Consider the following 20,390-nt stretch of genomic DNA (forward strand, 5'->3'; position numbering starts at 1 on the left):
AGAATGTTGCTGGGATGAGCTGTTAACAGGTGACATAAAGAGGCTGCAGTGAGGATACACAAGACCAGTAAGAGGGGTCCAGGGGAGCTGGGCAGAGTGTAAGGCATCCCCTAAAGCCCAAAGCTTTGGTGAGCAAAAGACTCCTATGTCACCTTCTGGTCTGGTTGGTAAGGTGGATACATGAGCACACAGTATTCTTTGGAGTTCCTGATGCTGTCACCCGTACCATGTGGAGATCTGCTAGTGACTCACACCAAAATGCTTTCCGGTTTGGATTCTGCATCCATAGGTCTATTTTACTGTAGGTCACCACCATTCTAGGAGAGAATATCCACCTAATTACACTTAATTAATCTACACTTTTCTTAGATTGGGCGAGGAACATTTTTGTTTCCCAAAATAAGTTCCACTTGGTAAGTTGTGAAAATTAAGATGACCCACTGTCAACTTGAATGTGCACTGAAGTTTGGTTTCCTACTAATTACTGTAATCCATCTCCCAGCTCCCCACAGACAACATAAATGAGAAAAATGATTATTTTTATGTTATTTAAGTTATAAATATTCTCCAGAACCTAATATATAGTTCAAGATAGACTTCTAAAAATGATGTGGTAAGGATGCCAATCTTTTGTTTTAAAGGATGAAACACTTTTTTATTGTTTTAAGTGCCTAAAACAAATGGCTTCCCATTGCTCTTAGAGAAACACCAAAATTCTTAATATGACCCCCCCGCATCCTCTCCTACCACATCTAATACTTCTCCCTTGCTAGGTCTACCTGCTGCAGCCACAGCCTCCTTTTAGTAAGGATGCCAATCTTATCATGAGTATATTAACATCTGTTCTACTTTTTCATTAATCCTTTTGCCATTCTTATTACTATTTATAAAAAAGTAACTTTTTTTGAGAAATATAACTCTAGTTTATTTTTCACTTAGATGTAAACAAAGTGGTCATGTAATTATAACCTCTTTACATATAATAATTTGCATATATATGTATATAGAATACATATATATAAGTATATATGTCTGGAGGTCAGCATTATAGCAAACAATCAAAGCACAAACATGCTTTATCAAGAAATAATTGTTTTACAAACACATAGATACAGAGAAAAGAGTAGTGGTTACTGGGGCGAAGGGGTAGGAGTGACGGCAAAATGGATAAAGGGATAAACCGTATGGTGACAAATGGAAACTAAATATTTGGTGGTGAGCCCACTGAGGTGTGTACAAAAGTCAAAATATAATGTTTACACATGAAACTCGTATAATGTTATAAACCAATGTTGCCTCAATAAAAAAAGAAATAATGGTTTTAAATGTTATACTGTACAGTGAACAAAAAAGTCACAAAGCTCATGTACCTTCACTATTCTGTTATCTTTGTACGATTATAAAATCAAAGTATTTATTCAATTTTTTTCTTAGCAAACTAATATTGTTGCCAAGCAAACTCCGAGAGATTATTCACAAGTTGGGTATGGGAAGGAAATTCTTTTCTTGGGCTGCACTGCGTGGCTTGCAGGATCTTAGTTCCCTGACCAGGGATTGAACCTGTGTCCCCTGCAGTGGAGTCCCAACCACTGGACCACCAGAGAGTTCCCAAGGGAGGAACTTCTATAAACTAATATATCTACAGGTAGAAAGAAGGAGGTGTTAGAAGGCAGCAGAAGTATCAACAACTAAGCATACCTGATGAACCGCTGGTCTTGTTGTAATCTTTAATATAAAACAGTGAAACAATCAATGAGTCAGTAAAGTATGATGTATTCATGGCACTGTTTATTCAAATATAATTTTGATAGATATCCTTCAACAGTAGTTAATTATTTTCAATCTGTATTTTGATAAATAGCAGTTATTTGGAAATTACACTAATGGGGAAGTATTTCATTTCTGAAAATAGTAGAAAAATGAAACACTTATCTGTCTGTCTTGAAGTAGCACAAAATTGCTTTGGTGTTAATGTGCACATATGCCACAAATCACTAGAATATTTTAGGTGTATCTCTGATCAGCAGGGTGAAGATGTAACATGTCTTAAGAAAGTTTTCAGTTTGGGTAACATCCAAATTTTTAAATTCAAGCAGAGTGTGAGGGAGCACAGTATCCCCAGGGAGTGTTACCAATAGTAGATACAAGTGTCCACTCTGGTGGACATATAACACACCTCCGCACATTTCAAAACATATACTGTGTGACCACAGAACAACCGAGGTTTCTGTCAGGCCAGGAGCGCTTCTGAATGTGTTTATCAAGGTGGTTAATTAGAATAAAAACACATAAAGAGGACTCATAGACTGGAAGGTACTTACCACCGACATTGGTTTTCTGATGAAGCCTACACCTCAAGGAGGCAAGAAAGTAAATAATAATTCTGCTGCAGGTTCCCCAGTGAAGAAATTCCTCTCTAGCACTCATCATTAGTCTTCCCACTTGATACTATTCACAGTGGTGTGGTTTCTGAGTTAGGGTGATTCCACTAGATTGTGAATTCCAGAACAGCAGGGAATCTGACTTCGCGTTCACTGCTCAGTCTCCAACATTTACGTGAGTGGCTGGAAGATACCCATCTTATGATATGATTAGTTGAATGAACAAATTATTTAGTATCACTCTCCATGAAATAAAATGACAGTGAAATCAACTATTGGGTAATGGACCCAGGAATAAACAGAAATGGTGTTCTGTGGAGCAGAAACAGAGAAGAAAGCTAGGAGCAGAGGATGATCATGCTGAAGCATGATGAGAGCCGTAAGAACCGACTACATACAAAACCAGTCTGCAGACCTGGAGTTTGCGGATTCTTAGTTTATTCGTCTCCTAGGAGTCAGCTTCTCTGATATGCAGTAAATGAAATAGGAAAAATGTAAATTTGTCTCCCGAGTTGCATGTATTGTGGTAGCACTTAATCCCTGAAAAGTTACACAGAACTCAAAATAAGCAATTGCAGAAGAAACACTGGAACTGCAATAGGGGGATAATACCGTTGTTAAACAGCGTATCTCTAATGTTCCTACAGGTAACTTAGGATGTGTTCTGGGGAAGGGGAACACTCTGGCTCCCTCTGGAGGAACAGCTCTCAACCTTCTCTTCATAACCCATGTGACAGATGACACTCACCGGCAGGACACACTCTCAAAGGTATGTCCATGGTTATTCATAGTATTATACCATTTATAACTGAATCTGATGCACTGAAAATTCATGTTCACATTTTAAAAAGTGACCTTATTATGTGGATAATTTTGAATTTAAAACAGTAAATCACTGGGAATTGTGTTTCCAGCTATAGTGGAGTGTCTGTTACTAGACTCACCTTCTTACAGTAAATTACTGTAAGATTGAACAAAATATGTAAGACAACTGTGTCTAGAACTGAACAACAGGAGAGGGAGACCGTGATCCTTGAGAAAAAACAAACACGTGAGGCTTGTCCCACATTGTCTCACACTTTCTACCACATTAAGGAGGTAGAAGCCAAGAAGAGTAGTGAAGAAACTGAATTGAGAGTGCAGACACGGGAGATAGGGGTTGCTGAAACATCTGGAATTTGTGAAGGATGTTACCAGAGAACAGGAAGCCAGATGTGGAGGTAAGGGAGGAGGACAAAAGTCTGTGTGAGCCTTCAGTGCAGTTCATCAAGGGCTGAGATGTGCATTCACAAAGCAAGATCTGTAAGGCTAAGCCAAGAATCATTGCTTTGGGTCAAAGAGCTAAACAGAAGTACCAAAGATTGCAGAGGACTGTAAGATATTAGAGTTCTGTCCCAGTCAGAGTGGAGAGACCACATAAAGACCAGCCTTAGGAGTAAAGACCATACACTAAAATAAGAACTGCCCTTTAGACTAAAGAACACATTCTAAAGTGAGGGATACACCCTAGGACTAGGAGCAAAACAAACAGCCTCACTCTCACAACAGAAGGAAACTCAGTTCTACAGAAGAGCATAGGAAAAGGTGAAAATGTAGATAAATAAAAGACTACCTTTTTATTCCTTCTATTAATTTTATTTATGTAAAATATTAACTATAGGAAGACTATAATAAATTAGGATGCATAAAAAGTTAATAAATGAATTGATATGGAAGGTTAGAATATTCATTTAACATAAATCAGAAAAAGAGAAAGAGAGGAACAAAAGCCAGATGGGACTATGAGAACATAAATATCAAAATAGTAGACATAAACACAACTAGATCAAAAATTATGATACATGTATATGGACTGAACACTCCAATTATAAGATTGGATGAAAAAGAAAACCCAACTCTTTGCTGGCTACAAAAGATTCGTTTTAATGATAAAGACACAGAGAAGAAGAAAGTAAGAGAATGGAAAAAAGATTTACCATGCAAATAGTACATATAAAAGCAACGGGGAGTGTGTTACTATCAGACAAAGTAATCTTCAAGACTAGAAGTATCAGCAGAAATGAGGAAGACTAATTCATAGTGATAAAACAGCTAATTAATCAAGAACACATAATAGTTGTAAATGTATATCTACATGATAACAAACTTTCAAAATACAAAAACTGGCAGAACTAATGGGAAAAATACATAGATCCATAATTGTAACTGGAGATTATAATACCCTTCTCTCAGTAGTTAAGAAATAAAAATATAGAAGATTTGAACAACATATAACTAACATGACCTAATTGAAATTTATAAACAATAGATCCAACAACTGCAGAAGAGACCTTATTTTCAAGTACATGTGGAAGAATCTTTAAGAGGGATAATATGCTGGGTCATAAACAGAAGTCTCAATGCCTTCTAAAAAATGGAAATTATAGAGCATATATTCTCTGAGCACAACTGAATTCTTAGAAGTAAGACAAAAATATATATGAAAAATCCTCAAATATTTGGAAATTGAACAACATTCTTCTGCATAAACCATGGATCAAAGAAGAATCATAAGGAAATAAAGAATTTCAAACTGAATGTTAGGGTGTTAGGGAAAATTAAATATGTCAATATCGGTTGAGTGCTGTTAAAGCAATTCTTAAAGGAAGATGTATAGCTTTACATGCTATGCTATACATTAAAGAGGAAAAAATGGCTTAAAATGAATGGTTTAATCTCCCAACTTAATAAGCTTGTAAGAGAAGAGTAAACTAAAACCAAAGTAAGTAAATGAGAAGAAAAAAGCAAAGATAAAGCCAGAAAATAATGAAATTAAAAACAAAAAACTAAAGTAAAAAGTTGCTTTTTAAAAAATATAAACTCTAGCAAGAATAATCAAGAATAAAAACATTAAAAAAATCTTACCAATTACCAAAATTATCAGAATTAGGAATGAAAGATAGGATATCACTACAGAGTCTATAGATATTGCAAGGAATATTATACACAAATTTATCCAAATAAATTCAACAAATTTAAATGACATACTCAAATATCTTTAAAAACACAACTTACTAATACTTAAACGTGATGAAATATAAAATCTAAATTGTCCGATATTTGTTGAAATAATTAAATTTTGAAATCAAAATCTTCTAGAAAGAAAATCCATCCCGGAGAGTTTCATTGATTAATTTTATCATATATTTAAGGAACATATAAACCAATCTCATGTACAATATATCAGAAAATAAGAGGAGAGGGGAAGACTTCCCAATACATTTTGTGAAGCCAGCCTAACCCTGATGCCAAAATCTGACATCAATATTGAAAGAAAGGAAGACACCAATGACTCTGATGAATGTAGAACCAAAACTTAGCAAAATAAGTTAGTTAATAAATTAAATATAGCAATACATTATTAAGAAGGTTTATCTCAGGAATGCTACTTTTGTTGTTTTTCAAAATTGAATCAGTGAGATCCACAACATTGACAAAATTATAAAGAAAAAGGATTGTGTCAACAATAAAAAGCATTTGGCAAAATCCAATATTCAATCAGTTTAAAGCTCTTGGCAGAGTAGAAATAGATTTTATTTTTTTCAATCTTATTAATAACAATTTTAAAAATTCTATAACTAGCATAATACTTATTTGTGAAATTTTTATACTTCTCTCTTAAGACTGTGAACAAGCAAGTACGTACACTCTCTCCACTTCTATTCAACATTTTACTGAACGTTCTAGCCAATGCAATAAAGTAAGGAAAAAATGGCATAATAATTAAATGGAAGATAGGAGGTAAACTGTCTTTATTTGTGGACAACAAGATTTTGTACATAGATTGCGAAACTACAAAAAAAATACTACAAATAATAAGTTATAATTTAGCATTGTAACAGTATAAAGGGTTAATATACAAAAGTTGTATTTTTGTATGTTTTGTGTATTAGTATATAAAATCTTTGTGTTGCTAATATTACCAAGCAATTGGAAAAACTATAAAAAATATTCCATTTTAGTAACATCAAAAAACAAAAAATTCTTAAAATCAATTTAATGAAAGATGTGTAAGACTTCTTAACTAAAAACCGCAAATTATTGCTGAGAGAAATTAATGAAAATGAAAAATTAATAATCAGTAATGAAAAATTCATGAAATGGAGAGAAACGCTATTTTTATACATTATGAAAATTCAACAGTATTAAAATACCTTATTTTCCTCAAGTCAATCTGTAGACTTAATGCAGTCCCAATTAAAAGCTCATCAAATATTTTGTATAAATTGACCACATGATTTTAAAATTTGTAGGAAAACAGAACTCTACAATAGTGAATCTTTAAAAAATATAAATTTGGAGGATTAAAACATGAGACTTTTAAGAATTTAACAGAAAATATGGGAGCATATATTAAAGCATATTAGGGGAGGAAAAGATTACTTTTGACCCAGAAAGTACCAACAACAAAGATAATTAATTGGACTTTATCAAAATTAAAAACTTCTGTTGCCAAAAAACCTATTAGGAAAATATAAGAGCAAGACATAAACTGAAAAAAAATTATTTTACATATATCCGACAAAGGTTCTGTATCCACATATGTTTTGGTGAAAGCCTGCTTTCTGTTCTAAGGTTTGTTGGATTTGCTGGTGAACTAACCATTCGTCTCACACAAATAAACAGCTTTAATCATTCTTTAATGAAAGGTGATTTAACTTAATTTTAATATACAAACATTAGAAGGAAAAGAATATTAGAAAAACGTAACAGGGTATATATACATCACCGAATTGGGCTGACACCTACTTCCAGATGCAAACAGCAGCTGTGAAGTCCCGAGTAACAGCAATCTGGAGCTAAAATTGGGAAGAGTCCCGGGCGGTGCGTCCAACCCACAGGTGAGACTTCAGATTGGAGTTCTGGGGGCTTCCGTTTATAATTCCAGGCCACAAACTGATACTATCAGTTTGCTCGCAAAAATGCAGCTCTGGTTCAATTATAACAATGGTGTTAATTTCATCATGTGAGTCACAAGATTTTCCAGACCCCGGGGAGCCGGCTAGGTCCCCTGGGCTCAAGAAATTCCAAGACCCACTCCCTTTCTTATCGTAAGCGCCATTTGACTTGCTAGCAGCAATTGTTAGGTGTGCAAGCAGGTGTGCAGTCCAGGCAAAGTCACACGTCGGTCAGAGGCCTGCTTCTGCCTCTGAAGCCTGAGCGAGACTACTTTATTAATTTTCCCATCAACATGCAAATCAACAATTAAAAGTCAAACACCCGATAAAACGTGGACAAAACACTTACAGAGACACCTCACAAGAGAAGAGGTAGCCATAGCCAATAAAGGCATTAAATGATTCTTCACATTATTAGTCACCTGGAAAACACAAATTAAAGCAACAGAACATGAGATACCATATCACACTCAGTAGAATGGCTACTACTACTAACTGACAATACCAACTATTGGCAAGGATGTAGAGCAACTAAGATTTTCACCTGTGTTGATGAGAGCGTAAAAACAATTACTATGGACAGATATCTGGCAGCTTTGTTAATGACATTAAACACGTACTTACCCTATTACTCAGAAATCCCACTCCCAGGTATTTATATGAGAGAAATGAAAACATATGTCCACAAAAATACTCGATAAATAATGTTCATTGAAGCTTAATTCATAGTTGCCCCAAACTGAAAACAACCCAATGTTCCTCTACAAGAGAATTAGTAAACAAAATGAATTATATTCATATAGTGGAATACTATTCAGCAATAAAAACGAATAAACTACTGAAATGCTCAATGTGGATAAACCTCAAAATTTTTACATTGAAGGGTTAAAGTTATGTATCAAAGATCACTGTGCTTTTATACAGTTCGGGTTCCATTCTGAAAGCATGTTTGTAAGTCCGATTTGTTCCTAAGTCCAACAAGGTTAGCCTAGGTACCCAACTAACACAATCGGCTCCATAGTACTGTAATAGGTTTATAATACTTTTCACGCACATAATACATAAAAAATAAACACAAAAAAATAAAACATTTTAATCTTACAGTCCAGTACCTTGAAAAGTGCAGTAGTGCAGTACAACAGCTGGCCTCCAGGGACTTGCATCGAGGAAACAGGCGAGAAGAGTTACTGACTGGAGGAGGGAGAGGAGTGGGAGATGGTAGAGCTGAAGGATCGTCAGCGATAGGAGACGGAGGGCAAGCTGCAGTTTCCCTCACACCTGAGGTTGATGGCACAGGTTCTGGTTCCTTGCTGGATTCAATTCTATCTACCTTCTTAAAAAAATGATCCAGTGATGTCTGGGTAGTAGTTTTTTTTTTCCCCCATCATAGATGACACGGTTAGCACTGGATTGCATTCTGAATGGCTGCTGCAACCTTCCTGTACCATTCTACGTTCGAGTCCTGTGCCTCAGAAACTAACAGTGCTTCCTCAAATAAAGAAAATCCCCTTGCCATTTCCTGCGTCGTGAATCTCTTTGGTTCTTCAGTTACTTCTTCTTCCTCTTGTCTCTCTTCGTCCTTTCTCTGGGCCTCCAGTTCCATCAGGTCTTCATTAGTAAGCTCCACATTCACATCTTTGAAATTTCACAACTTGAAAGTTCCTATGTAGGGGACTTACTGTACAGTTCAAGAACAGGCAAATCGATCTATGGTGTTAGAAATGAGAACTGAAGTCATGTTAGCATCATGGAAGCATAAAATGTCCCTAATTTTATCCCCACCGCCAAGAATTCAGCATCCATCCTCACACAAAAGTGCTATTGAGGGAGCTGTGGGATCCAGCCCCAAATGCCAAGGGACCCAGGAGGAGTCTCATGTGTGTGATAGGCAGACAGACCTCCCAGCAATGGACACTGCCATAGCCCATGAACTAGTTCCAGCCCCTCATGGCCATGCGCCAGGATCCCCTGGAAAACATTGTCTTAGGTAATCACCATAGATGAAAGAGGCTTTGTGGAAGTCCAGGTTTTCAGAGGAGAATTTGCAACACTCTTCAGAAAATTACAAATTTGGACATGTTGGAGTGGAAGGCAGTTATGAAGCTTAGAGGAGGTGACTGCTACTTTAAAAATGAAGAGAGTAACACAAAACTTCAAGGAACATGAAAAAAATCAAGATAGCATGATACCGTCAAAGGATCACAATAATCTCATAGTAACCAAACCCAAAGACAGGCAGATCTGCCCTTTCCCCGATAAAGAATTTTAAGAAGTTGTTTTAATGAAACTCAGTGAGCTACCAGAAAACAAGAATTCAAGAAATCAGGAAAACAATACACAAACCAAATGAATTTAACAAAGAGACAGAATTTTAAAAAAGAGAACCAAACAGAAATTCTGGAACTAAAAAATACTATGAATACAATGAAAAATGTAATAGAGAGCATCACCAGTAGAATGGATCAAGCAGAAGACAGAATCTGTGCATTAGAAGACAGGAACTTTGAAATTTTCCATTCAGAGGAGAACACGTTTTTTAAAATGAAAAAAGAGTGAAGAAAACCAATGCAACATACGGGATACTATCCCAAGAACCAATCTGTGAATAATTAGAGTTCCAAAAGGAGAAGGTTGGGAGAGGGGACAGAAATATAACTTAAAGAAATAATGATAGAAATAATGGCAAATCTGGGGAGAGATTTGGATATCCAAATTTATGAAGCTCATAGGTCACCAAACAAAATCACTTTATTAATTTTCCCATCCTCTTCAAGATACATTATCATAGATATAATGTTATATGATATATGTTATATGTTATATATAACTGTCAAAAATCAAAGACAAAGAGAGAATCAAAAATCTTAAAATCTGTAAGAGAAAAAAAGCTTGTAACTTACAAAGGAACCCCCCTCCCCATAAGGCTATCAGCAGATTTCTTAGCCAAAGCTTTGCAGGTCAGGAAAGAAAGGGATGATATATTCACAGCATTGAAAGAAAAAAATTGTCAACCAAGAACACTTAATCTGACAAAACTGTCCTTCAGAAATGGAGAGATAAAGACTTTCCCAGACAAATAGAAGCTGAGGGAATTCATCAGTGCTAGACGTGCCTTACAAGAAACAGACAAATAAAAGCTGAGGGAAGTAAAAGCTGAGGGAATTCATCAGTGCTAGACATGCCTTGCAAGAAACACTGAAAGTTCTTCCAGCTGAAATGAAAGGATGCTAATTTGCAACAGGAAATCATGAAAATATACAACACACTGGTAATGTAAGTATATAGTCAAATTCAGAATACCCTGATACTGTAATATGGTGAAGTGTTAACCACTTAACTCTAGTATAAAAGCTAAAAAAACAAGTGTATTAAAAATCACTATGGCTACAATAATTTATTGATGAAGACACCATATTAAAAGAGGTAAATGGTGAAATCAAACACATGGCGGGGTGGAGTCAAAGGATAGAGTTATTGTATGTGATCAAAGTTAAATTGTTACAAGTGTGAAATAGAGTATTTTATCTGGAGATGTTTTATGTAAACAGCCTGGTAACTACAAAGCAAAAACCTACAGTAGGTACACAAAGGAAATGAAAATAGGCTCTTAAAAATATAGCTGCAGTCTCACGTTCATTGCAGCATTATTCAGAATAGCCAAGGTATGGAAACAACCTAAGCGCCCATCAGTAGATGAATGGATAAAGAAGATGCGGTACACACACATAAACACACACACACTGTAATATTATTAAGCCATGAGAAAGAAGGAAATCCTTCCATTTTTGGCAACATGGATGAACCTTGGTGGCATTAGGCTTAGTGAAATAAGTCAGGCAGAGAAAGACAAATGATGGATGATATCACTTATGTGTAGAATCTTAAAAAACCAAATAATAGAAACAGAAAGTAGAATGGTAGTTACCAGAGGTTGGGGGATGGGGGAACTGGGGAGATGCTGTTCAAAGAGTGCAAACTTCCAGTTACAAGTTGAATAAGTTTGGGGAATCTAATGTAAAGTATATGGGGATTATAGTTAATAATACTGTATTATATACTTGAAAGTTGCTAAGAGAGTAGATCTTAAACAGCTGTATCACAAAAAGAAATGGTAGTTATATGATATGATGGAGGCATTAGCTAACACCGTGGTGATAATCATTTTGCAATATACAAGTGTATCAAATCAACACGTTGTACGCTTCACACTTAATGTTATATGTAAATTATATCTCAGTGATGGTGGGGAAAAAATCAGAACAGAGATTGTCTGTGGGAGTTGTGGATTGACCAAATATAGGTAAGAGGCAGTTTTCTGGGGTGATGGAAATATACTGTTGATTCGCGTGGTAGTCAAGTGGGTATGCATTTGTGAAATCTCAAAAAGTGTGCATTTCACTGTTTATAAACTTTACCTTAATAAGTAAAAATAGCATGTCTTTTGCAAACTTTGGTCTTTCTACCACTATCAGTAACAAATTACTTAGAAAACTTTTCAGCTCACTACATACCAGAGTTGAGAATTGCTGTTCTCAGGTGTATACCAGAAAGCCATGCTGAGAGTTATTCAGAAGTAATTTGGAGACCCTAATATCTAAGAGGTGTAGGTAATGAGAAGCACTGAGTGAACAATTGTGAAAAGTTAGGGTAGAAATGGCTGTCATTGCCCACAATATAAGAAGTTGTAAGCTGCCACCTACAGAAGCCACTATTCATTCATTCATTTATTCAGTCAAATATTTAATTAGTGTCTAGTATGAATTAGTACTGTCCTAGGTCCTGGAGATCCAGTGGTAAACTCCCTAACATCATGGGACTTATATTGTAGTGGGAGAGAACGATATCTATCAAATAGTCATAGCAACATATGAACTAATTAGTACTAAAAGTACTAATACGAAAAGATCAGTGAAGTACACAGGGCTATGAGAGCTTTATAACAATAATAGAAACTCCTTATATTTATTTCCTACAACCCTACAAAGTATAATTGTAATAGTTATCATTTCCATTGAATAGCTGAAGAACTTGAGGCAATGGAAGGATTAGTAACTTGCGGAAGGTCACAGAGCTGGCCACTGGCCAAGTCAGTTTTCATCTAGATTCTGTGTCCTGTCTCTAGATTCTGTGTTCTTAGCTACAGTGATATAGTGTATATCCACCTGGTCTGGGTGTTCAGGAAAATGTCCCTGAAAAAAAAAGATTAAAAAACATTTAAGCTGAGGTCTGAGAGATGGGTAGGTATTACGTACCTGCGAGCAGGGAGAGCACAGTGTGAGCAAATCCCCTGATATGGTTGGGAACACAGCATAGTTGATGGATGAGAAAGTTGTGCATATCTTTTTTTTTTTTAAATTTATTTATTTACTTTTGGCTGTGTTGGGTCTTCATTGCTGCACGCGGGCTTTCTCTGGTTGAGGTGAGCGGGGGCTACTCTTCGTTGCCGTGCACGGGCTTCTCATTGTGGTGGCTTCTCTTGTTGCGGAGCATGGGCTCTAGGCGTGGTCTCAGTAGTTGTGGCTCGCGGGCTCTGGGGCGCAGGCTCAGTAGCTGTGGTGCACGGGCTTAGTTGCTCCGCGGTATGCGGGATCTTCCCAGACCAGGGCTCGAACCCACGTCCCCTGCAGTGGCAGGCGGATTCTTAACCATTGTGTCACCAGGGAAATCCGTGCATATCTATTTATTCTACAAAAATTAGAGAAGCTCCTAAGAATGACTGAACAAGTCAGAAAAGAGAGATAATGTTGACTTTGAAGCTTCATTAGTCATTATACCCTTCCTAAATTAAAAAAGTCAAAATTAAGAATTAAACTATATTCCCAACATCAGCTGAATCTCTTTCTTGTTCTGTCCTCAGTGGGGGTAAAGAATGGGCCACCCTTCATGATTCTGAGACCCTTTCAAACTTAGATACCAGTATTGTACACTGATGTTTAAGCACTGTGATTGCGGTAGCAGAGAAACCTTTAGCTGCAATTCTTTTTTCTAATCCAGCTGAGGAAAGTTCTTTTCCCGACAACTGTAGCCCATTGTTCCACAAAGACTCTTCTCTAAGAAACATGAAGCAGTTAATTCACCGTGCCAAACACAGCAAGAAGATGATACTTTTCGTGAGTATCAAATCAGTCCAATTTCATTTAGACTTAAATGATTTTTCTGGCCCTTCTTCATGTAGATACCTCCGCAGTCAATTAGCATTGTCACTTTTAATCTTCTGTAGTTAGATCCTGGTCATTTCCCATTAGCATTCCGTTAAACAGATTCTTATGGCCTGGCTGAACTCACTGCAGTATCTGTAGAAAGTGCGCTAGCCGTCATTATGCAGCTGGCATTTACTAAAGGTTAGATATTACTGATAACCTTAATCACGAATTATGATGCATTGCCTGAAAATTCACTCCTGGATTCCTTTGCCACCAAACCCAAATGCTCCTGGAATACTCGGCTACTCCTAGATGGAATGACACCTTGAACTATGCATCTCAGCTCAAACCACTTTAAGCTCCATGCACTTTGTCTCAAGATCCAAAGCTCCTGGAGCTTCAGGGGCAGAAGCACCTACATCTAACTGTGATGCCAGCTACACTCTAACTAAAGAGGAAGGAGGGATACATTTTCCTCAAGGAAAGAGAGCTTTGTCCTGTGGTTTTACTGAGTTCATCAGGTCCTGCAAATAAAATAACAATGGAACTGTAGAAGATTGAAGGACAGATATAACTTATAGAAAATGTGTATCTTCTAAGTGAAAAGACGGGGCCAAGTCTGAGTAACTCAAAACATAGCATATATTAAATAGCCTCCTCTAATAGAAAGTGCAACAAACCAGGTGTCAGAAAACATGGCTTTCACCTACCCAGTATTAACTGCTCCTGTGACCTTGAGAGAGCCAAATGATTCCACGGGGCCTTTTGATCTGGAAGTCGCTGCATAAATATAAATTGGGTGACTGACAAGTGACATTAGCTGATTAGCATATGGTATCTCATTGGCAGAGTGGGGACAGAGGAGATAAGCAGGGCCAGCCCACTACACTCCAGCTGGGCTGTTCTCTCTATAGAACAGTTTCAGGCAGACAGGTCTGTGTCCTAGGGGCAGAAAGACAGGAAAGGCAGCACTGAAAGACAGCTATGTTGAACTGACTACCATGGTTTTGTTGGCAGGCAGTCCTAGATACAGCAGTGCAAACCGTCTTGTGGCCTGCTGGCTCCTTTTATCCATCCATCCATAGGCCCATTCAATAAGTTTCTTAAACACTTATTAGATAGGGTCCGTGCTCTTCAAGGGCTATGGTTTAATAGGGAAAAAGTCAGGCTGGCTTTGGACAGATGGCCCCCAAGAGAATCATGAAACTTGTTTTTCTTTTAGACCGAAGTTCCTGGGTCCTAGTCTAGATTTGATTTCTCCCCAGTTGTCCTCCTACAAAGCTTCATCACTGTCTTCTTTATCTGCCTCAAAGACATTCTTCACGCATAAACATGTAGAGTCCAACAGCAAATAGGACTAATTGGTGGATATCTGAGTACCTGCCAATACACGGCATGCTACTGTTCCCAAAGAAATGCAGTTTCTTTGGTTTACCACACCCAGAAACTCACTCAAGACCATAAAAATGTTCCCCAGTAGGATTCCTGCTAAATTTACTTTAATAAATGGCTAAGGGTCATTTGTTAGCAAATTCTTGCTAAAGGGCTTGAAAAATATTTTCTGAAGTATTTTTAAGCACAATTTCTGAAAATGCCTCTGCCCTGTAGCCTCTCTCATCAAGTTATTATTTCTTTTTCACACAGCCAAGGTATTTCAGTTTAACAAAGCCAAGTTGTGATCACTTTAATGTATTAAAGCAGATGGTAGAAGTGAAAAACCAGTGTGGTTTTGGAATTGTCTGAGAAAGTTTACTAGAGGATGCCTGAGTTGGTGAGGGTAGGGCAGAGTCAAATTAAATGAAAGGAAAAGGACAATAATTTCCAGGATTGAAATGACACGAGGGAAATTTAGAGGCAGAACCCATTCTGGTGACATTGGCCAGAGGGGTCCTGATCCGCCTGCTTTTTATAATGTCCAATGCAGGAGTGATTGCAAAAAAAAGGCAGTTTTCCCACCATTTAAAATGTAAAATAGCTTCACTGAGTACCAGAGAGGAAAGCTATATATTCTTATATCTACCGTACCAAATAGAAAAATATAAATAAAAACAAGTGGCATTGTTTTTTAGCCACAACACTCTCAATACCTATGCACGTCTGAGAAACAGTGATACCCTCACAGCATTCTAATATTTTATCCTTGTGTTCATTTGGGTCCTTTGAGAAGCAGATGCTAAAATGTGATTAGACATGCAAGAAATGTGTTAGGGAAAATACCTGGGAGGGAAGAGGGAGGGAGCTGAGAGAGGCTGGGAGAACTGTCAGACTGGGATCCAATCTGACCCTGAGTGAAGGAGAGCGAGAAGGGGAAGGAAGCTGGGGAAAGCCCAGCAGGCTGCAGTGCGGGTCTAAGGAAAGTTTGGTGAGGCTCTCAAAGATCCCTCAAGCTAAGGTCAGCTTCAGAGAAGTCCCATGTCTCCCAGGCACAGGGCTGCCTCAGTGTACCCTTGTGCTCCATGACTGTCTGGGAGCAGCCCACAGGAGGCATGGCCTCCACGCAGACACAGCAGCAGCCACGGCCCTTAAACAATCACATTCCCCCCAGTCAGAAATCTGAAAGGCATGTTCTCTTGCTCGCCATAATCCTGAAATTAGACCTTGGGTCGTATGGCAAAATGTGGGTCACATGCGGCTCAGCCTGAATTCTAATAATTTTAATTCAAAGGGTTAATAATAATAATACCTAACACTGGTAAGGTGCCTTATATACTCACAATAGCACCTCCAAGAAAATATTGCCGAGCTAATTTTATAAATGAAGAAACCTAGTTGATACAGTAGGATATGAACAGTGAACTCAGGGCCAGATCTTTTAACTCCATATTCCAGTCCTCGTGCTGATTATAATAGCGAGCAAACTACCTATTTTCTGAGGGAGTGAACAGTATTGTGAATAGTGCATGACTAGGGCAAAAGTAGAAATTATCAACAACACTGGGAAAGGGGGCACCTAATAATCCCTTCAGGGGAGCGATGCTTTCTTCACTGGCGTCTTCCTCACTTCAGTTTATAGTCCCAAAACATCCTCCATGGACAGGCGTATAATATCAATCCTATTCAAAGCATGGACAGATTTAAGTAATCCTTACCAGGATGACCATCTCTAAGAATGACCCCCAGCTCCCTTCTCACATCTGCTTCTTTTTCCAGGGAAAATATTCCCCTTCAGATCCTCTGTGCCAGTCCTCCAGTTCCATCAAAGTACCTGGAACCTCTGGCCCTATATTTAGAGGGTTTGTTTTAGATTGTAATTACAGATTAAATTTCACATTTATTCAGCATCTTTTACCACCAACCCTGCATTTCATTTGCAGATGGCTATTTGCCTACAGTATCTTATTTGTTTAATTGATTGACTGTCTCTGTTTTCAGAGTAATTGTTTATCTCAAGTGGCCTAACAGCATGTTCTGTTCCTATGCCATTCTCAGGAAGAGTGCTGGCTGCTTGGAATAATTCAATGTCTCATTAAAGAAAAGAGAAGGAAACGTAGCTCCCAAACTTCTCAGCCGAGGTACCTCTTCCTCATAGCTTTGCAGGTTTCATCTTTTCCCGATAAATTTGCACACAGGAAAAGTGCTTGCTCAACTCTAAGTCAGTGCAATATTTTAGGGAAAACGTGGACTTCACAATTCTGTCTTCCAGTCTGTTTTGCCTCTTTCCCTTTCTACACAGATCATGATTTTTCTCTGCTTGCTGTTAATGATTTCACAAAGCCTAGGAGTTTCTACCCCGTGGCTGCATGAGATAAGGGTCTTTTAAAACACAGTCAAAGATACATTCTGGCTTTCATATCATGCTTCTGAATTGGTAGTTGGCTGACTGACTGGAGCCAGTCATTTTCAGCCATCATAGCATTAACGGCACCAGCGTAATCCGTGGTCCTTTTAATTATGACTGTAGCCATATTTCTCAACCACTTCTACCTCCATTCCATCCCAGTTCACTACAGCTGAGCTATAACTGTGATGTTATAGCATTGCAAGGTTATCACCAGGGCACTTCTACCAGCAATGATTTGCTTTGGGGCATCTGGCCAGCAAATGATTCCATTTTAGAATCCCTTCCTAAGGAACTTCTTAGGAAAACTGGTATAAAAACTTCTGGTAGAAGTTCTCCTGATTTGGGTGGTCCCAGGAAAATTTAAGTGTAAGAGGAAGTGCAAGGAACATCACTAGGAAAATGGGAAAGTGATACAGAGAAGGGAAGCCAGCCCCAAAGGGGTGCATTACGGAGCCCGCCACCAGAAGTGGAAAACTGGGTCTTAATCCTGTGGGAAAAGTTTGGGGACAAATATAAAACACACCTCAGAATCATCTCACGTGAGTGGTAGGGGAACTGGGCCATTGTTATACCGATTCCTAAGAGTCATTGATTGAAGGCTTTTTTTCAAAGGATGATGATTTTCGGGTACTAATGGCTTGTCACACACAAGGGCAGCATGGGCTTCTGCACTTCTGGTGTAGACGCTGGGAACTGAAAATCAGCCAGAGCACCTTGAAGTGGTAGAGTCTAAGGGCTGTGGATGGGAGCCCAGGCAACATCTACTGCATTCATACTTTGAAGGATGAGAATGTTAAATTCCTTTGGTTCAGCTAAATAGTATAACTCAGTCCTGGCTCAAATTCTGTTGCTTTCTCTGAGTATTAACCTTATATACAAGGCTTGGATTTCCCACAAGCACTTTCTTAGGTTGTTGCTCCATTCAGCCTGCAGTAAACTGTAAGATGAGGGAGAGTCTAGCTCTGGAGTCAGCCAGGCTGAACTTTGAACATAAGCTCTCCTGCTTGTTATCCACAGCCTTTGACAAGTTCCTGAGAGTTAGACAACTCAGCTTCTCGCCTGTAAAATAGGAATGACAGTACCTACCTCATAAGAGTTATGATGAAGGAAGTTATGGTGTATTTAAAGAGTTTGACACAGTGCTTCACAAGCAGTAAGCCGTCATTAAATAGTAATCCAAGAGGATTCAGAGGTAAATTAGAATTTGTATTAACATGGTACTTACTTTTTCCCCAAGCTTTGATAAGGCCCTTCTAACAATTCTCAGATACGCCAGTCTATATACCTAACTAGACGTCTTCTATGTGGCCTGCTGGATTCGCCCTCTACATTTTTTCACTCTTCTTTGTGTCCTTAAAAGCTGACCCACATTGCCTGCTTTAGTGGACTCTTGTGTCCCATTGGGTTGGCCAATGGGGTGCAGGGGGAAGGAAATCAGAAGACAGGAGAAATTGAGGTCATGGTGTCTATCCACCCCCTCTTCCCACCCCATAACCTCCCTTCTGGGTCATCATGGGTTGGCCACATCCCTCTATTAAGGGTCACAACCACTGGCAGGTGAATCTCTTTTTTAATTTAACTTTTTTTTAATTGAAGTATAGTTGATTTACAGTGTTGTGTCAATCTCTGCTGTATAGCAGAGTGATTCAGTTATACACATGTAGACATTCTTTTTTTAATATTCTTTTCCATTATGGCTTATCACAGGATATTGAATATAGTTCCCTGTGCTGTATAGTAGCACCTTGTTGTTTATCCATCCTATATATAATAGCTTACATCTGCTAATCCCAAACTCCCAGTCCTTTCCTCTCCCACCCCCTCCCCCTTGGCAACCACAAGTCTGTTCTCTATGTCTGTGAGTCTGTTTCTGTTTCGTAGATAAGTTCATTTGTGCCCTATTTTAGATTCCACATATAAGTGATATCATATGGTATTTGTCTTTCTCTTTCTGACTTACTTTACTTAGTATAATCTCTTCATACAGTGTCTCTCTGGATGCTAATAAGTTCTCAGTCCCCTTGTTCCTTCATACTTGGGAGTGATATGCTCTGCTTTATGGTACTGCACTATACTCGACTGGATTCCTAACCACAGCTTCGTAAACAATCCCTCCTCATTTAGTCCCATTTCGAGTGTGCCAACTGTTTCCTACCAGGATCTTCACTTCAGGTGAGGAAATGTCCTCACTTGGGCCTTATAGGTATAATGGGGATGTGTGTTAGGGGGAGAGGGGAATAAGAATGTGTGCATGTACCTGTGCGTAAAGATGTATAATTGCATTAATTATAATTAATATGTGAATTAATTAAATAATTCCAGTGTTTTTCAAGGCACTGCATTTACTGCATTAGGTACACTCGTGCACACGCACACAGGCACACAGAGTCGTGCACTATGCATGGAAACGGTTTTGTATAAGGAGACACCAAGATCAGGAGTTCTCAGTCTTTTGGCTACTAAGGGGTAGTTGATCCTTCCACGAGTAATTCTCTTTCACTGTGCCTGTGCTTCTCAGGTGTGCAGGGGAAGTATTTTGGAGTTAATGGATCTTAAAGAGAGATGTTTGAGATTTTCCAGGAGATTCTGACATGGCCCTTATCTTAAATATCACTCCTCAAGAAGCTCTCCTTCTCCTAACTAGCATTTCAAAAGTTAAAGTTTTCACCTGATGTCCTTTTTCTTTCCTGAGCAAAAGGAAGAAAATGAAGTATAGTAAAAATATCTGGGGCTTTTGAGTCTTACATACTTGAATTTGAATCTCAAATTAGCCACCATTTGGAGTATTTTTCACGTGTAAAATTAGAATATTGGAGCATTTTTATAAGCATAAAGAGATGTGCATTATTTATTTTACATGTATGTATCAATACATTTAAAATGAGATTTTTAAATGCTCAGTATATCAGTGAAAGGTAGCTATCAGTACTGCTGGGACAGAAGCAGTATATATGCAGAAGCAGGGGGTAGGCGACTTGTAGATTTACCTCCTATTCTAAGGAGCCTGGAATACAGGCAAGTTTGAAGGGACAGTATTCTCTTTCGACAGCTCCTTTCAGTCCTGGTATTCCTCAACACATCAGGGCTCTGCCCCTTTTCCATGGAGGTTGTATACCTCCATGGCCTGTCACTGAGAGCCACACATAGG

General features: G+C 38.2%; 1 long non-coding RNA gene across 1 annotated transcript in view; it reads left to right on the forward strand.

The window, feature by feature from the left end:
• The window catches only part of LOC114896632, a 368,479-nt gene that overhangs the window by 101,399 nt on the left and 246,690 nt on the right, over positions 1–20,390 (forward strand). The window contains exon 3 of the long non-coding RNA XR_003793853.1: positions 3,029–3,150. This is a non-coding gene — a long non-coding RNA (uncharacterized LOC114896632). The remainder of the gene's footprint in view (positions 1–3,028; positions 3,151–20,390) is intronic.

The sequence above is a fragment of the Monodon monoceros genome, unplaced genomic scaffold, assembly GCF_005190385.1.
Source record: "Monodon monoceros isolate NGI ecotype Baffin Bay Population unplaced genomic scaffold, NGI_Narwhal_1 Super_Scaffold_16, whole genome shotgun sequence".
NCBI lineage: Eukaryota > Metazoa > Chordata > Mammalia > Artiodactyla > Monodontidae > Monodon > Monodon monoceros.